General features: G+C 45.2%; 1 protein-coding gene across 3 annotated transcripts in view; it reads right to left on the reverse strand.

The window, feature by feature from the left end:
- The window catches only part of ANKRD12 (ankyrin repeat domain 12), a 63,584-nt gene extending 47,519 nt beyond the window's left edge, over positions 1-16,065 (reverse strand). The window contains exon 1 of one of the 3 annotated variants that reach the window (XM_032180754.1): positions 16,043-16,065. The gene's annotated coding sequence lies outside the window, so the exon portion shown is untranslated. Of the gene's footprint in view, positions 1-9,020; positions 9,320-14,891; positions 15,055-16,042 lie in introns of those variants that run through there. The other 2 variants (XM_032180752.1, XM_032180753.1) reach the window with 2 other exon arrangements.
- Between the last annotated feature and the right edge of the window lie 1,865 nt (positions 16,066-17,930).

Here is a 17,930-nt window from a genome sequence, read left to right on the forward strand (position 1 = left end):
ACATTAAATCCCTAATATGTACAAGTTACTATACTAGATTTGTTACTATACTAGATTTGTACCTGCTCATAGCTAGCTGTAATGAAATGGCATGCCTTCACACACAAAAAAACAACCAAGAATTTATACAGTACTCCAAAGTCGCTGTCATTGTTGGTAAATCCCTTGGTACAAGTCCTTGCTTTCAGCCCAGTTTCCTGAGAAGCTGAGGCCTGTGTGATGAAGTCGATGCATATGGATGATTCACTGATGGCTTTCAAACCTGTAGATGGTTTTGCTGAAAACTTCTCTTTGCTGTCAGACTTAAAAGGTATTAAGCAAGTTTCGTGGAAAAAGGCAGTTGGCAGAGAATGATTATAATTATCTGTCACTTTTCCCTGAGGGAAAGTTTCAGTATGAGCTTCATACCACGCAGCATGTAAGAAAAATCCACACAAAATGGTCTTTATAGACCACTTTTCTTTCTTTCCCCCATTTGCAGGGGAAAGTTTCAACTGAGACTTGCATGCTCCCTGTCAACCAACCGTACGGCAAATCTGTGAGAAATTAAGCATCGCTTAATTATCCCAGGATGTCTTTGCCCTAACACATACAGCAAGAAGTTAAAGGATGCTTAGGGAAGGTTTTCTTTAGTAGCCCTGGTGTAGAGCTGATCTTGAAGGTTTGCTGACTGCCCTTGTAGCAAAGCAGTGGAGCACAAGATTGAACTTCTGTAAGACTGAGAGCAGATGGGTTCATTTCCAGGATACTGAATTTATCCTTGGGCTCTAGAATGCATTTGCAATTAAAAACGCAGGGGAGCTAGCATAAGGCAACCTTTTTAATTACCTTCATTCTTCAGTATTTCCCTTATCTTTTTATCTGCAGAAGAAAAAAAATATCCCTCTCTTCCAATAGGGATTTACTCCAGAGTGGGAAACAGTGAATCAACTGCACATTTCTGCTATAAATTACTTGACAGGAGTACTTCAGAATGTTTTGCTAAAATTAAACTTGTGTGAGTGACAGCTAAGGCTGCATCTACATTAGCAAGAAGTGCAGCTCATCAAGAGCAGATCTGTGGAGTACAACAGCTGGTAACAAAAATCCAGAATTGACACTAGTCACATTTAGCAGTTTTGCTCCAAACTACTCCTATTGCAGCCCCATGTGCTAAAGGCACTTCAAAGGCTGGAGCACATTCAGCACACTCCTGAACACAGCTCAGTTTCGCTTTAGCCAAGAGCAATCAAGCTTGGGAATTGAGCAAACTGAACTACGGCAAGGAGAGATGATGGGGACAGTCACTCTACAGGTGTACTGCTGATTCAAACTAAGACACTGATGTACATATCTCTTTGACATCTCCTTCCTCCCACACCCCAAACTTTTCTTTCAAATATTTTTAGAAATGACTGGTCTGACCTAGATCTCAACAATATTGAACATCTGTTATGGGAAGGAAGAAAGAAAGCTGGTGGATGAGTACGAGAGAGAAACCTGAGAGCAACTGAACTGAGGGCGAGGGAGGCAAAAGCCAGCGGTCCACATTCTGCTCAGAGAAAGCCAGCCCGTACGTGCACATCAGCAGCTCCAGCCTCACCGTGCCCAGTGTTATCTGTACTCTGGTGGGAGCATCAGATGCAGCTGAGGCTAACACATTGGTCAAAAAGGAATGGATATAGTACAAAGGACCAAAATGTACAGAAAATTGGGTATTTAAAAGAGAAGATAGTGGTAAAATGCAGAGTTTAAGAAAATGGATATTAACAAAACATATTCATTTAACTGAGTTAAATATTCTGTAGCATTTTTTGGTTCTCCCCATACCTTTCTTACCAAGAAAATGCAGATGGCTTCGTACTTTATTTTACAGGAAAAGCATCTTAAAGCAAACAACTTTGAGAAGCGATTTCTTTCCAAAAGAGAGGTTAAAAAAGCTAGCAGTGCCAATGACACGTGAAACTTCATGATGGGTTGTGTAGCAGCACTGACTTTTTTTCCCCCTCTTCTTACACGAGTCATTACCTCTATAGTCAAACTCAAACATAAGCTTTGGCTATACAATGACCCAGCTCCCAGTCAGACTGCAATGCATGTGTTATCTGAGATCAGCATCTGCTTTTTCACCTACAGCATCCAGTAAGAAAATGAATGGCTTGAGGTGAAACAAGAGAATTACTTGGGATATTTTGGTGTGGGGTTAGAGACATGTAAGAGGCACAAGACCAGGAGGCTGGGACCTTGGGGAAAGGGACCATTCAGGTCTGAACATGCAAGATTCAACACAGACTAAGAGGTAGGAAAGTCCAGCAGTACAGTACAGAGCTGGGCTTTTCTGGCTCAGAAGGTTAAGCACCACATCTGTGAAAAGAAACGCTGTATTTTGATCTGCTATGTCCCACACAGCATGCCTGTGGATGAGGAGTACAGCCTCAGATGAGCTTCTTCATTTGTGAGAGAATGCAACTGTGATGAGGAAACAGCAGAGACACAAACTTGAGAGGACAAACATGGGGAGGAGATTGCACAAGACTCTGTGATCAACCCAAGGCTTCTTTCCCTCCTCATGATGTGGAGTACAAGCCAGAAATACCTAAACATTGGCATCCTTCTGGCTGTGTAAAAAATAAAAACACAAACACTGCAACTGCTTCTAGTTTCAACTGAGAATGACAAACTTACTCCTGTTGTCAGTTTCCCACTAACTGCTTGGAGAGACACACTTGGAGAAACAAAGGCTTAAACACTCGCTGTCGTCTCAGGAGAGCATCAAGATGAAAGCAGAGGGCAGGATGTTGCCCAGGGCACGCTGCATATTTTCCAGTACCAGAAGAACTGGAGCAGGTATCCATCACAGCTCAGAGCTTATGAAGGGAACTCATATATAGTTCAGTGCTTCACACCCAGCAGGCTCCATCGGGGTAACTGGAAGTGGACTTCTCATCAGGACCAATAAACGCAGCTAGCAGGAGGCAGATGCTGTGAGAAACACCGTGTGGGCAGCATTGTCAGGAGACAGTAACAGCATTGGGAACAGAGCCAGGAAGGAGGCCGGGGAGAAAAGATACAGAAAAAGATGGAAGCCAGGCCTGCTTTAGGAAAGCGCCAGAAGGGGCATTATAGACAGAGCTCTGCCGGTTCCACACAACTTGTCCTTTTCTGTCTCTTCCTATCCCACTCCCCTGCCCATTTTCTTCAGTGGGAGTTACACCTCCCACTCTTATCTCACACTTCTTATCTCTTTGCCATAGTAGAGAAAGTTCAGATCCCAAAATAAGGTGTATGGAAGAACATCTTCCAGATGAGAGGTATAATTTCACTTAAAGGCATACTGTGACATTCTCACAACGTGTATATTTATTCTCTGATCACCTGAAAATTAGCAAGTTTTGCAGAAGGAGGGTGCAAATCAATATCAACCTGTCAAGAAACAGACAGGTGCCCTGAATTATGCTCTGTAATACAGCTCACTGCAGCAAAATGAAAGATTCTTCCAAAAGATGGTCAAAGCCTTTTCCTCCTTCAACAGAGTAAGATTCATTAAAAATGGCCCTTTGAAGAGAAAGCCTACTTACAAGTCTCATTAGAATATTAGACAAAATTATATTCTGTAATTTCTAAGTGAATGGTGACTGTAACCACAGAAACATTAGTTTCTGTACCAAGGTTTTCATTGGAGGACTGCATAAATACAGCTATCCTATCATCACTGCACCAGTTTATTTGGTATTCGCAACAAAAAACAATAAAAGGGCTACTAAAGGCCTCATTTGAGCAAAAGTAGCTCTAGGTCTTTGGTGCAAAGTTCTGTGCAAGTGCTACTGCTCAGCAGTGTTACTCAACACCTAACCTCCCAAACTGCTGAAGTCAAAGCTGGCTTGGTACAAGATCTCTATAGTAATAATTTTTTTTTCCCCAAAACTGTTAATACATTAAATATACCCAGCCAGAATGGCCTAATCATACACTTAAGTACATCTGTGCTGGCAAGCCCACCTCCTGCTACAGGCCAGAAGCACGCTGTCCCTTACAAGCTTAAAGGAAAACACATTTTGGGTAACAGGAGGTGAAGTAAGAAGCTATTTGCATCTTACACTATTTAAGACCACATTTTACCATCATTCGCTTCCTGTACGTAGCGTGCACTAAAATACCAGCTACGACAAGCAGAACAATTTACCAGGCACTTTTTGCCCCTCACTCCGTGCCATCTCACCATGCTCGCAGTCACCAGCAAACAAGCCCTGCCGCCTTTAGGTAGCCCACAGGTTTGTTATGTTGGAAAGAACGGTGTCTGAATGCTACACGCGGTGGCTTTTAAAGATGAAAGACGACGAGAATGTTATGGTTTCGAAAATATCCACAAGCTCTTTCACACATGACCACGACAGCCCAGCCCATGCAGATTCCAGGGTGAGAGCGATGGCGAGATCTAGCGCGTACTCTCAATCTAACGCTGCCTAAGGCAACAGTCTGTTGTGGAATTAAGTGCAAACGCAGTACCCAGCGTGGACATGAGTCACAAGTTTGGCAGATTCTGCGGCATTTGACGAGAAAATATGACAAAAACACTGCTGGTCCCGAAACGGGGAATTCTTCGTTCGTAGAATTTTCCTTTAAGCCTTGCACGGTGCTCGAGGTGACTGTGGCTACAACACACAACACCAAGATCAGTTTTACTGCTCTGCTACAGCTATTTTGCAACCTCATAAAAACTGCCTGCCCTCCGCAGCAATTCTCCCTCCAAGGTTTTAGATACATTAAAATCAAAGAAAAATAAAAAAACAGCATAGACACAAGCACGCCTTCTCGAAATGCCATGAGAAGACTGGGATGTGTGTGCTTTGGAGACTCCCAAGGTCCTAGCTAATACACGGAATGGATTACAGGAGTGTATTTCTACATTTTATTTTGAAATGCAGAGATACTCGAGATCCAAATACATTACAGGAAGATTTGTACAAGAAATCCTTTTGGTTTTGAAAAAATATTTGAGCCTCATTTTCCAGAGGTGCCCTTGCAGAGTGAAATAGGAAGGCGCAGCGACGACTCAACCTCCGGAACAGCTTTTAATACACTCCAAAGTACCTACTCATAGCATGCCAGACTGCACTACACAGGGATAGGATGAAGTCCCTAAAAAACAGCTGACATTCAGGCAGCAAGAAAGATTTTCCAGTACTTCAGCTGGAACTCACCACTACTTCCTACCAAAATAAAGAGCGTACCTAATAGTCTAGGAATTTCTACTAGGAAGAGCAAAAAAATGGGAGGATATACAACTCTGTCCTATTCAGAAAGGAAAACTAGGATCTTTGCAGGGATCTTGTTGTACTTGCCTAGATTCCTACCCAGGACGCCTCATTTTAAGAGCCTGATTTTACCTGTGCTTGGTTTCATGTTTCAGACACTTCACAATGCTCTCCCATTTATTTTTAGTGCTCACAGCAGGACCTAGACTTGTCAGCCTCTTTCTAACAAATACACTCTTTTAAAGGGTGAAACTGTATCCTTGTTTTCTGATTGAATTTTAGCAAGTAAGGAACTTACTTAACTAAACTTACCAAAGAATAAGCTTACCAAAGAATACAAAAACTTCCAGAATTATAAAATAGCCAGGGTTGGAAGGGATATCCAAAGGTCCCATAGGTCCCTTCGTTACCTGGTCACTCAGACATTTTCAACTCCCCTCCTACCTTGCAAAGAGCAGGTCAAGTTCATTACGTGAACAGGAAAAAAATGGTAAGAGAAACCTTGGCAAATACAAGCCTTCCTGTTCTTGACCAACTGTAGATACCTATAATTTATGCACCAGGGTTATAAGCAGCACATTGTGAAAAAAGAGAAAGCTTTGGCCCCAGATTTAATTTACAAAATCTTATTCACCGATTTGAAATACCACACAGCAGCATGCCTGTGAGATTTGTGGCATAGATTGACTTGAATTTTAAAGGTACTCTGCATAGATCATCCTCCAATAATGGCTGTATATGAGCAAGAGATTGCTCCTCTGTCACACCACATCTCATCACTAGAGATGACTCCTTCGGTTTGGACAGCTGTAATGTTTTCTTACGACTACACTTACAATAAACACCGACCAAAAAAAGAACAAACTCATAGCACAGTAGTGCTGGACGTGTCTTGCCTCATACCAACTAAAACTCCATTACCTACCTGTCAGAATGAAACCAACACACTGGCACTGATTTGCTTCTGAAAGTAAAAACAACGTAAAAAAAGCAAAACAGTTTTACAACTCTGATTTTATTTATACTTCTTCGGACTTGTGCAGTATTTTCACTTGCTAATCACTCCTTTTAATCTGAGCCACTACTTGAGCCCTGAGAGCTCCTGCTGCAGTGCTAAGTTACACTCGATACAAGAAGTGGACCTCAAGCCCCTGCAATCACTCTTACTCCTGGCAATCACAGGCAAAATGCCGCAGCACTTGAGGAAACTTGCTTCTTTTGCTGTACCAAAGTTTTTGACAACCTGATGAAGTTCTGAAGAACCACTGACCAGAAACACATAGGAAGGGGCTTCATTTGCTTCCAGAGAAAGTTAAACCTTTTGCCACTCATACCATGAGTATTCCCTATTTCAGCTTGCCTTCACTTCCCCCTTAGGGAGAAGGAACCAACTTCATTTTTTTTAAGTAAACAAACAAAACCTTTAACAGAAGGGCAACTTATCTTGGACAACACCCCAGAACCTACTAGCCATAAATTAAAGCTTGAATTAAGAAGGTTTAGGCTCCCCTGCCTTCATAAACATTATTTTCATAACATTGATGGAAGATGAGAATGCTTTGCTTCCTTCATGTTGCAGATGGCAACTTAAGTTAAGAGAAAAAGTAAAAGCCAGGAGTTTTACTAATCTGTTGTAGCCATAATACATCAAGGACCTGATTTTTCAGAGCATTTCACATTACTTAGCACTTTGTACTTGGTTAGACCATAGCTACTAGTGGCTAGTTTCAGCTTCCATCAGCAGCTCCTCTACCCCACCACTGCTAGAAGGGAAAAGGTAAAACAGTCTCAAAGCAATTAGCCACAAGTGAGGAAAACACACATCAAATACTCCTATAAAAAGCCTGTATCTTACAATATTTCCATAACAGATGAAAAAGCATTAGTTTTTAGAAGCAATACTCAATTTTCTTCAACAAGGGATCCTCTCCTGGCAACCTCTTCCTGAAGTAGAGGACTTAATCCAGCCTCTGCAACAGGGCTCCTCTTGGAGCAGCCTCCTTGACCACACAACTGTACTTTACCCCAGAGAGCTCATGATCCTCCTCATTATTTAACGTGGAGTCTCCACCAAAGAAGAGTCAGGTCTTGATCCCATTCTTCCACCAGCAGAAGGGCAATCAATGCTACCCTAGTATACTGGGTATACAGACAGCATTTCTGACACAGCATAACATGAAGTGACACTGAAGTACACAGAAAAAGGATATGCAAATATGGACGAGAAGCACTCGTTTCACTTTTGTAAAACACTCCCATTTCCTTCCTTTACTCTCTTCAAAAATTCTAAGCCTCAGAAAGATAGCAAGATCCTCCCACTGCAAGTGTCACCCTATGCATCATTTTAGTTATGAAAAAGCTAAAAGCTATTTGTTGATATCAGATGTCCAAGCTCACATGGAATTAATTACTGTTTAGATCTTGCCAAAGCACTGAAAATCAGAAAAGCTAACATTTTGACAAAATGTCCTCGTAGGTGCTATGCCAAACAATCTAGTCTTGCTCAGCATACAAGAGCCAAAAATTATAAACAGACCGCGACAGAGGAAAAGAGATCTACAAACGACCTTATGCTTTTTTTGCACAGATCAGTGAATATGGAAGAAAAATAATATGTTAGGCTCTGGTTGGTTCATTTGTGCTTTAACATCTCACAACAGAATATAAAATACTGAAGCCCAAGTATCCCAAAAGGCGTCCTTTTCAGAGGACTGGACACTCAACAATTCTTCTTAGTTATCTACTGAAAGAAATATACAGCATCAAGGAAACATCTGTAAAATAGGTACTCTGATTTATACCTACAGTTCAGAAGGTGAGTCCTACCAAGTCAACAGTAGGTTACAGCACTATCCATTACTTCAGAGAGCACTTTGAAGGGATATGTGTTGCTGAATAATGAAGCACGTGGACTATATATATATAGATACACACACGCACATTTACACACACTACAAATCAACCTGCAAAACTGTAATCTTAAGAAATAAAATTTTCACAACAGAAGTGGAAAAATACTAGTTTCAAAATGGTATACCAGATTGTTCAAGAATGGCAGAATCAGTACCAACAAGCCAGTACTATCTTACTAATTAAAATAAATAAATAGGTTCTATCACCAGTATCTCTTTATTCCCTCAATTTACTTTTAATATCCAAGAAAAATGCTGTATTCAAAGCATTTAAAGTAATGTTTTCTGACACGACTGATTTTAAATGAGGCAGGTTAAAATACTAAGGCTGAAAACGTGGAACCTGCGTAACATGGATCAGATGGCATTTACATCACAGAATAGCTTGGAGTGATTCAGAAGCAGAATATCCTGAAGGATCTCTGTTGAAGCTTCCTTTTATGCATATTGGTAGGCACACGTCCTCCCCCTAACTGGGAGGGACGAGATGTAAGAAGCAGCATTGAAAAGAACAGGGCTGGCTCCTGGCATTAATGACGGTATGGAAACAAACCCAGAAAAGCATTCCCTCTCCCCAAAACAGCAATAAACCTGCCTTCCAGAAGCCATGGCTACCGACTCCCCTTTTGGCTGGGCTGGAGCAGCTCCCAGGCAGCAGCGAGGAGGGGACACCATTCCTGCCGCACCGCTGACACCATCGCCAAGGCATGCCCCGCATTCCTCCGCGTGGGCCAGCACCGAGCTGCAGCCGGCTGCCAGAGCTGGCGAGGAACCCGAGGGGTGTTTGTCAGCGTGGCCTTGTTCTCCAGCGCGCCTCCCCGCTCCCAGGCTAACCCTTTGCACGGCAGAAATGAGGATTGGTGTTTCTACGTACGGCTGCTGCTCTGCGAGGAAGCGCTGGCGAGGAACAAAGCAGGTAACGACGAGAGGACAGACACAACTGGTTGGAGAAATACTCGTTTTGCTGGAAAGGAATTCTGCCAGACCAGAAATATCCCAAGCTTCTTTTCAGATGTTATCGACAGTCAGATGATCATATCTGAAGAAATGCTCTTATCAGTGTGTGTGCTCTAGTTATTTTTCCTACTGCTTCTTCCGCAGCAGAAAATAAGCTCGTTTCACTTTCAGTTTCCAACTCGCAAGCTGAAGCCCGAGTTGTACGCTCTGGAAGGGACTTTCTTCAGTTTAGTTCCAACACAAACAGCATAGAATAAATACATGCATCTGTCTTCTTTTTTTTTTTTTTTTTTTTTAAAAAAAAAGTAGAGACCGCACCTTTAAGAAGTGAGATGAGTTTCAAATAAATCTTATTTACAAAGTAACTTTTTTTTTTTTTTTTTTAAATTGAGAATCCCTGTAGCAGAACTGGGAACACACCACAGCTTTACAAGACTACCACACACAGGTAGTGCAAGAAGAATGCATCCTCTGACTCTGAAAAAAATCAAGTCAGTCAGGGAAAATACATTACCTACAATAGCTGAAAAAAAAATGAATAAAAATGTATCCCACAATTGAAAGAAAAAACGCTTGACATTTTTTGGATGTACCCAGCTTTCAGCAAGGGATCCCGTCAGGCTAACTAGCCTCAGCAATATTTTTTTCATGTTATTAGGCTGAATTCCAGGTTGAGCTGGTCATGGCTCCGAGCAATCCGCTCCAGCCAGCCGGGCTCTGAGCAGGGGGACGGACTAGATGACCTCCAGAAGCGCCTTCCAACCGCAGCCAGGCTACGGCTCTGTTCCCTGAATTACAAATGCAGATGTTCTTTAACTCGCAGGCAGCACGTCCACCAGCACTCCTCTCTGCCTGCTGATACATTCAGCATACAAAAAGGTTTTTTTTTTTTTTTAAGTCTTTCACGTTCTCCAGCAACTTACGCCGCGTAGTTAGGACAGCATTTATTCCAGGAAAGAACACAGGTGGCTAGAAAAACCTGCAGAGCTTGTGAGTGCTGATGTCAGAGTCAAGTTAAATCGTGTCATTAAGCCAGCTGTGCAGAATACACGCTGGGAAGCATCCTATTCTTGCTGAGGCCCATACCTTGCTGTCAAAATAAACATCTGCATGGAAAAAAAAAAAATTTCATCTCCTTACTCAGAATTAGACATCCATAAGCTTCCAGAGTGCCAGAAGGGACCTCTCTTTATTCTAGAGAATCTAGAATAAAGACATACATAAAATATATACACTCTATAAAGGAGATTCTTGATCCTATAAAGGAGAAGCCTCTTCTGGGAAAGAAGAGCAAGCCATGCTTGCCCCAGTACTCCGTCAGGAGCTGAAGGCACTTATTGCAAAATCCATGATTAGTCCTCCCTTTTAATCTACAAGTCTGCAGAACTTGCACGTTCACAGGTGCTTCCTCTCGAGTCTTTTTTAGGATGAGCTACGGGTTCAAAGGAAGCACCTGCACAGATATTTAACATAATGATACTCCCTTGAAGCCACACGGAGAAGTGGAGTTGGAAACCTCAGTTCTGATCTGCTGCTTATTCCCTAAAGATGCAACAAAAGAAATCTTTGTTGGCTAAGAAACACTACTCCATTGGTACAGGGCCTACCAACGAACTCGGAAGCAGCAGCCCCAAAAGGAACACCACCTGAAAACACGCAAAGGCCTTTCATGGGCTAAATGCAAGTGAAGTGCCCAAGCCTATTCATAGTCCTTCAACTTCAGCAGGATTCAGCACAGGTAAGTGGTTTCCTAGAGTGCTGCTGTTGGTTATTGAGACCTAGAACAGCAGATGCAGAAAGGAAAACAAGCGTCTGACTAGACTTACAGCTCCCCGAATGGACAACAGGGATTTTGTCCTGGCTGCTTTGTGAAGGTGTGCCAAGTACACAACGGTCTTCATGGCCATCCCATGGCCATCACCACGTATCACAAAAGGAGCAGAACAAAGTAACACACCAGGTCCTTTACAGAAATGATTTTGCTTTGGGAGAAGAGAGCGCGGCGGAACAGATGGAGTGGAACAGGGAATAGCAAGAACCACGTTTGCATACAAGTGTAACTATTCAGAGCTGTAAAACTACACTAAGTACTGCGATTAGCACGCAATGTTTTAATGAGTCAACCTGTTCTTTACTTTTCAGCCCCTTCAATTTCCAGATATTTTCGAGATAAAGCTCTTTCTTTTTTAATTTTTAAAATATGGTTGTCAAGACCACATTAGGAAAAGAACAGATTAGCATTAGGTCTCTCACGAGAGAACAGCAAGGAACAAACTTTCCCTTTCCTTTACCTATTAACTCGCAGTAAGAACCCAGATTACCACCGTGCCGACAGCGTAGAGCACTGCAGAAAGTCAACTTCTGTGCTAGCACTCTTTGTTGCAGTTGATCTTACAGCAAACAAAAACAAGAGAAAGATGTTCCTGCAAACTGGGTAGGGAAGCTATCTGACCAGAGCTTGAATAGTTTGAAAAGGCAGACGCCTATTAACCAGGATACAAAGGGCTCTGAAAGAGAAGAGAAACTGTAGGAAATGTCTTAATGCAAGTAAGCACATTTCTGCTGTCATCAGGTGATGGAACTTTCTAAGATTTCTCTCACAACACCTCTCCTGGAACTGCAAAACATGACTTGGTTTCTGTTGCACTTAATACCTTCTGAAGCTCAGAGAGGGGGGTGAAAGAGCTTTCTACCTCTTATTTTCCAGTCTCATGAACGCAAGACAGCACAAGAAGCGGTTCCAACATTCTCCATCAAGCTACTGGTAAGTGGAAAGCATGTGATAGGGTCAAAGAAAATACCTTAAGCCTTCCTCTTTGCCTCCAATTTGAGATTTTGCCTCTAATATAAATCGTATTTGTGTCTCAAATATTGGCATCAGCGTAAACTCGTGTGAAACCAATCACCTTGCAACCTTGTAGCTACCTCAAGCAGGCTGAGTAACACCCGTGAAACCGTGGAGAGTTTCTTCATTTGCTGCTTGCAAAAGATAAAAAAGCCCTTGCAGCAGATAAAAGGACTTCAGCTTTGCCAGATCCTGGGAGATAACCCAAAATAAGCCAAGGCAAAGTCACACTAACTCTCAAGGGCTCTTTAAATGAATGTTTAGGTTTTACAGAAGGTGGCAATAAAAGTCCTCAATTGCACAGATAAGCTACAAAGTCTGGCTCAGCAAGCTTACGGAGGAACTTTCCAAGACTTCTCTGGGTTCTGGAACAATAACGAGCTGGTAAGGAAAAAGAGTACGTTAGCAAGGCTCTGACTTCTGTTATTCTGTTAACAAAACTATTCAGTGTCATAACACAAAATGCAAGACAGAGTTTGTGCTACTATTTATTTCATACCATCTGTCACCGGAGCCTAATGATGCAGTTAAAAAACATAGTCTGGAGACTAAATGACCAATCAACATTTATACTGCTCCATCTGCAATAGAAGACGCAAAAGAAAAATAAAAAAGCCAAACACGCAGAGGTGGGCTGGGCATGAATAAGATCAACAACAAAAAAAAAGTCCAAACTAAGTTGTTCTGAACGTGCACGTTAACATTGCGGCGGCGGGTTAATCATTACACATTTTGTGATCAATAGCTCGTTCCAATTTTACAGGGGATCAACTACGCCAGTCTTCCAGGCAATTTCACCAGACTAAGATTGCCCAAACGTGGCGAGTCGGGTCAACAAACAGAATTTACTTTCACGTAGCTGCACGCTCAACATGCAGGAGGACGTTCCAGCTCGGCCGTTCGTAGGTGCAGTCCTTCAGCTGTACCTCAGACTCTTCCAGCCAGTTAAATTAGAGCTGCAACAGTTTCTGGGGTTTGTAGCAATTTGAACTGACTCCAGTGACACAAATAAGCTGCTGCTCCATCCTATAACAATAATTACTGTTCGATTTCAAGTTTATCCTTTTGACCCTAGCATAAATGGTAACGCAGTAGTATCCCCCCCCCAGCTAATGTCAAATAAGCTTCAATGCTTCATGCGAGCAGTCACTCTGCCTGCTTACTCAAAGACCTTCTCCTCAAAGAAGCCACCTATTGTGCAAGCCCACTAGAAGAAGCCATAAATGAACTTAGCTCATTGCGTAGAGCCTGCTCTCTTACACAACATCTGTCATAAGTTTTGCTGCCTGTAGCGTTCAGAGCTCACCAATAACTGCGAATAGTTCTCTCGGGGGGAGAAGAAGGCACAAGGAGATGGCAGCGGAAGGGCAGAAACCCTCACATCTCTCAGATTCAGCTGTCATCTTGTCGAGACAACCACAGGCCCTCTGACCTCCACTGTCCGCTCTCCAGCCAGCCCCAATGAGTATTTCATAGAATATATCTGAGAAAAGCCAGGCAATCAGAGAAGGGACTTGCACGCTGGACAGAAAACACTGACACCACCACAAGCACAGTGCCATGGTCCTCTGAGTGCTGAGGAAAGCATTGGCACCCCTTGACTTTTCGCGTTCCAAGACACCTGACAGGGAAGTCAAAGTACATGGGGGAAAAAAAGAAAAAGGAGAGTGAAGGGATTTACTGCTACCTTCCCAACGTAACACTGTGCTGTAGCTCAAAGCCTGCAATTTTATCTGAGCAGACAGCTCCTCAAGGTTGCACAGAGACCTCCTGAATTCACATGGAGTGAGAATCAGGTCCCCAGCTCATCAAGACCAGCTGAGGATCTGAGCTTTTACCTAAAGAATGACGAAAAGCAAGTGACACCCAACATCTGCACGAGCCTGAAAGAAAACGCCAACAGGTGAAACACCCTGATGCCTTTTAAAGCTCTGTCACACCGGGGACTCCTAACCCCTGAACCAGGGCAGAGGGTTACAGGGGAAGGGAGGAAAGCACGGGGTGCTTACCTCTGCCCAGCACCTGTGGGGGCTCCAAGCATGTCCCTACCTCAGTGACAGGCGTGAGGAGCAGGCTGCCATCGAGGTGCACACCAAAAAACCACTCACACTCGAGAAGTATGTCCCCATCAGACCATACACGCTGATAACAGGGAATTATTTTAATGAAAGCTAACGATTTCTCAGCCGGGGTGATCTCAGCCTTCCCCACCGCTCCAGGATTAAACAGTTTTTTCCTGGAACGTGAGCACCCTTGGCCCGCTCCGCATCTGCCCGACAGCTTTGTGTTCCCGCAGGCACCACAGCTCGCCCTCCACGCTGCTTTATCCCATAAACTGTGGGGCTGTCCAGAGGTGGTCAAATAGAGGTTCCCCGCCTCATCCCCCAAAACAAAGGTGCGGGGAGGGCAGGTGACAGCTGCCACACACCACACGGCCGGGTCGCACCGGGGAGGTGGGAAGGAAGGAAGGAAGGGGGAAAAAATGGGATGAAATGGGGGTAATGGGGGATGAAATGGGGTGAGGTGGAGTAAAATGGGGTGGAATGGAAGGGGATAAGGGGGAGGGGGGTGGAATAAAACGGGATGAGGTGGAGAGGGGTGGAATAAAAGGGGATAAGGCGGAGTGGGGCGGAATAAAAGGGGATATTGTGTTATAAAACGGGCTGAAATCCGTGTGTTTCGCGTCAGCCCCCTGCCGGTGCCCGCCCCGCCGCCCTTCCTTTGTTGCCGAGCTCCACCTGCGCCGCCCGGCACCTGGCGGCCGCTGGGTGCTGAGGGAAGGGAAGGAAAGGGAAGGGAAGGGAAGGAAAAGAAGGGAAGGGAAGGGAAGAGAAGGGAAGGAGGCGAGGCCATCCCGGCGAGCAGCCGCCTCCCCGCCGAGCCGCCGTGCGGGCGGGCGGTGACAGCGGCGGCCATGGCTCCCCCCGCGGGCCGGCTCCTTACCTCCCCCTCGCCCAGCAGCACCGCTCGGGGCGCCTCCCTGCCGCGTCCCCCCCCAGGTCCGTCTGTCTGTCTGCCTGTCTGTCCCGTCTGTCTGTCCGTCCCTCGGTATCTCGTCTCCGGTGGCCGGCGGGGTTTGAACGCCGCCGCCCCGCCGCCTCCCCCCGCTGCCGTTGCCGCCCCGCCCCGCTCCCCCCCCCCCTTCCCCTCCCCTCATAGCCGCGCCTAGAGGAGGGAGGCGGGGAGGGGAGGGGAGGGAAGGGGCGAGCGGCGCGCACGCTCCCTGCCGGCCGCCCGAACTTTCTGGAAGCAGCAGCAGCGGGCTGACCCCCATCCCCGTTAACCCCCATGCCCGTTAACCCCCTCCGGGCTCCGTTGCCCCCCCCTCCATGCTCCGTTCCCCCGGCGGGCGCAGCCCCCTCCTCCCGCCGCCCCCGCCCCCTCCCCGAGGGGGGGGGGTTCCGGCGGTGATGGCGCAGTGAGTTTTAACGGCCGGCGCTGCGCATGCGCGGCGGGACGCGGGCCGGCCCTGAGGGGAGAGTTGGGGGGGGGGGCTGCGGGAGCAAAGCGGCGCTGGCGCTGTTCAGAAAGGGGTCGGCGCCTGGTGGTTAAAATAAATACACAGCGTGGCTTTAACGGCGTGTCTGCGTGGTTTTGGGCCCGGGGGGGGCTTCAGGCGGCGCCCCCCAGGGTGCTCCTGAGGGTCAGAGCGCTGAGGGGGCGGCGGAACAAAGCCCTGCAGGCGGTGGGGCTCCTGCTGCCCCGCTTTCACCTGTTACTGCGAATAAAGCAACAAATCCTCGGCATTTACCAAGCCAGAAACATCAATTCTTCCCATTTAAAGGATATTGGGACAACGAAGCATTTGCTTCCGTTCAATTAGAAATACTCTGACACTTACTGCTTTGGTGGGTGACTCAAAATATTACCCTTGTTTCAGTAATCAGTCCACTGGGTTTAAAAACAAACCAAAACAAACATGTTTCTATGTTTAAAAAAAAAAGAAAGTGCTGTGGTGTTCCCCTTTATAGAAACAAAAGACATGTGCTGTGCCTCGCACCCACCATCTTTAATGGTCAGAGATGCTGGAATAAATAAGGTGGTTAAAAAATGGGTGCTAACCTCTTTTCTGTTCCATACGCTACACGTAATACCTTATTTTGATGAAGAGTAGGTATTCCGTGGACAAGGTCCACCACGAGTAGAGATGGGCATCACACATCTTGAATATCCATGCTCCGCATGCATTGCATGGTTTAGGTAAACATGTCTAATTTGCTTCCCAAAGTTTTTTGCAGAAATCAGGGTACAGCTCATTTCTTCTGCAAAGCAACTGCTGCCATTCCCCTTTGACTCCATCAGCATACCTTGCGTGCTGTCGGCCGCCCAGGAGCAGGTGCGCAGGCACCAGTGACCGCATGACGAAGGGAGCCGCATCTACTTCACCTCCTTTTACATCCAGCCAACCCCAGAGGTCATCGCTTGAGGTGGCGAGCAGGTTGAAGAGGAGGAAAGAGAAGTGTTTCCCAAGGCAGAATATTTGTTCTTCTCACAGTGCTTAACAGGGCAGATGCTGATGATTCACCCCCTAACCATGACGGGCTGCAGGTGCAGTGCGGTGCTGTAATGCTGCGTTCCCATCCTTGTACATCAGCGCAGGCAGTTCCAGGATCCCTGTCTCTGTTGGTAGGTGTTCACAAACAGCAGCTGAGATAACACGGAAACAATTTATATCTTCTGCAGCAGATGCTAAGAGTTGACAATAACATCAGTAACTAAAGAAAATCCAGTTCCTTAAGCCTCTTGGGAGAACTCTAGTTCGGACTCTTAAAAAGTAACACTTGTTGACCGCTAACCCTACGTTAACATCTTCCCCTTGTCTCCAGGAGTCCCTCCTTTTTACACAGCACTGCTGCAAAGCTCCCTCGTAGCTGTTTTGTGCTCACTTTTGTAGTACTTGCTGTGAGCCACCTTCGCTAGTGAAACATCTCGTGCCATCAGCTGTGTGAGCTACACTGGTCTTAGCAAGATAAGCACGCACAGCAGCTGGTTCAGCTCTGTCACTGCTGAACTTCATCTAGTAACTGAGTGACTGACAATCTCAAACTGCAGGAAAAAAAGTATCTAAAGATAGGGACTTTATTCCAAGAAGTTGCAAAATATGACGCTGGTGAAAGCACACGTGCAAGCCTCGGGAAGGCAGGGATGGCACTGACCACCAGATCAGTCAGTGGGCCCACTTCATGCACCGTACGGACAGAACTGAACGTCAGGGCTGCTTCCTTCTTGACAGAGCAGTTCCAGGTAACATTTTTCTAGCAGTTCACGGAGGACATGGAAATCCTTTCCGACAACAAATGCATCATTGGGCATCTAGTGGAGTTTCCCATTACTCCTAACTTTATTCCATCTTTACCAAAGGAAAAAACCACCACCGGTTGGACAGCGTTGATGGCCATGAGATGGACATCAAAACATTTTCTTCTAAGACAGAACAAACTGAGGAGACAACTGAAACAAGGCAAACAAATGGCCCTGTCCACCTTTATGGATGGGAGGAGTCAGGCATTGCAGAGCTTTGTTTTTAGATACTTCTTTAGAAAAGTTCCAAACGTTGTAGGTAGGAAACTAAGCAGGGCTAAAACTCCCTTTCCCTTCAAACCAATTGTGCTGCTTATCAATTTCACAGCTGCAAGCAAACACATGAATAGTAATTGTTAACACAGGATAGCTCCATACCACATAAAAACTTTGCAGTTCTCTTCAGTGTGTACTTCAAAAGGTAACCTTGCTTGAAATGAAATACCACGTTGTTACAGTGGAGCAAGGAGTTTAGCTACAGACTGGTACATAAAAATTGTCTCTGCATCAAGACGTAGCATGCTATTTCCTCATTCTATGTTACTATGGAAGTACTGGAAGGACGCCTGGCCTGCTACAGGAGTGTAATCATTACAAACACTCCAGTAACCTTTTAGAAGAGCATTCAGCAACTTTCACTTAAGCAATCTTCAATCCACGTACTACTTTCTCAGATACAGT

Source organism: Aythya fuligula, chromosome 2 (assembly GCF_009819795.1).
Source record: "Aythya fuligula isolate bAytFul2 chromosome 2, bAytFul2.pri, whole genome shotgun sequence".
Lineage (NCBI taxonomy): Eukaryota > Metazoa > Chordata > Aves > Anseriformes > Anatidae > Aythya > Aythya fuligula.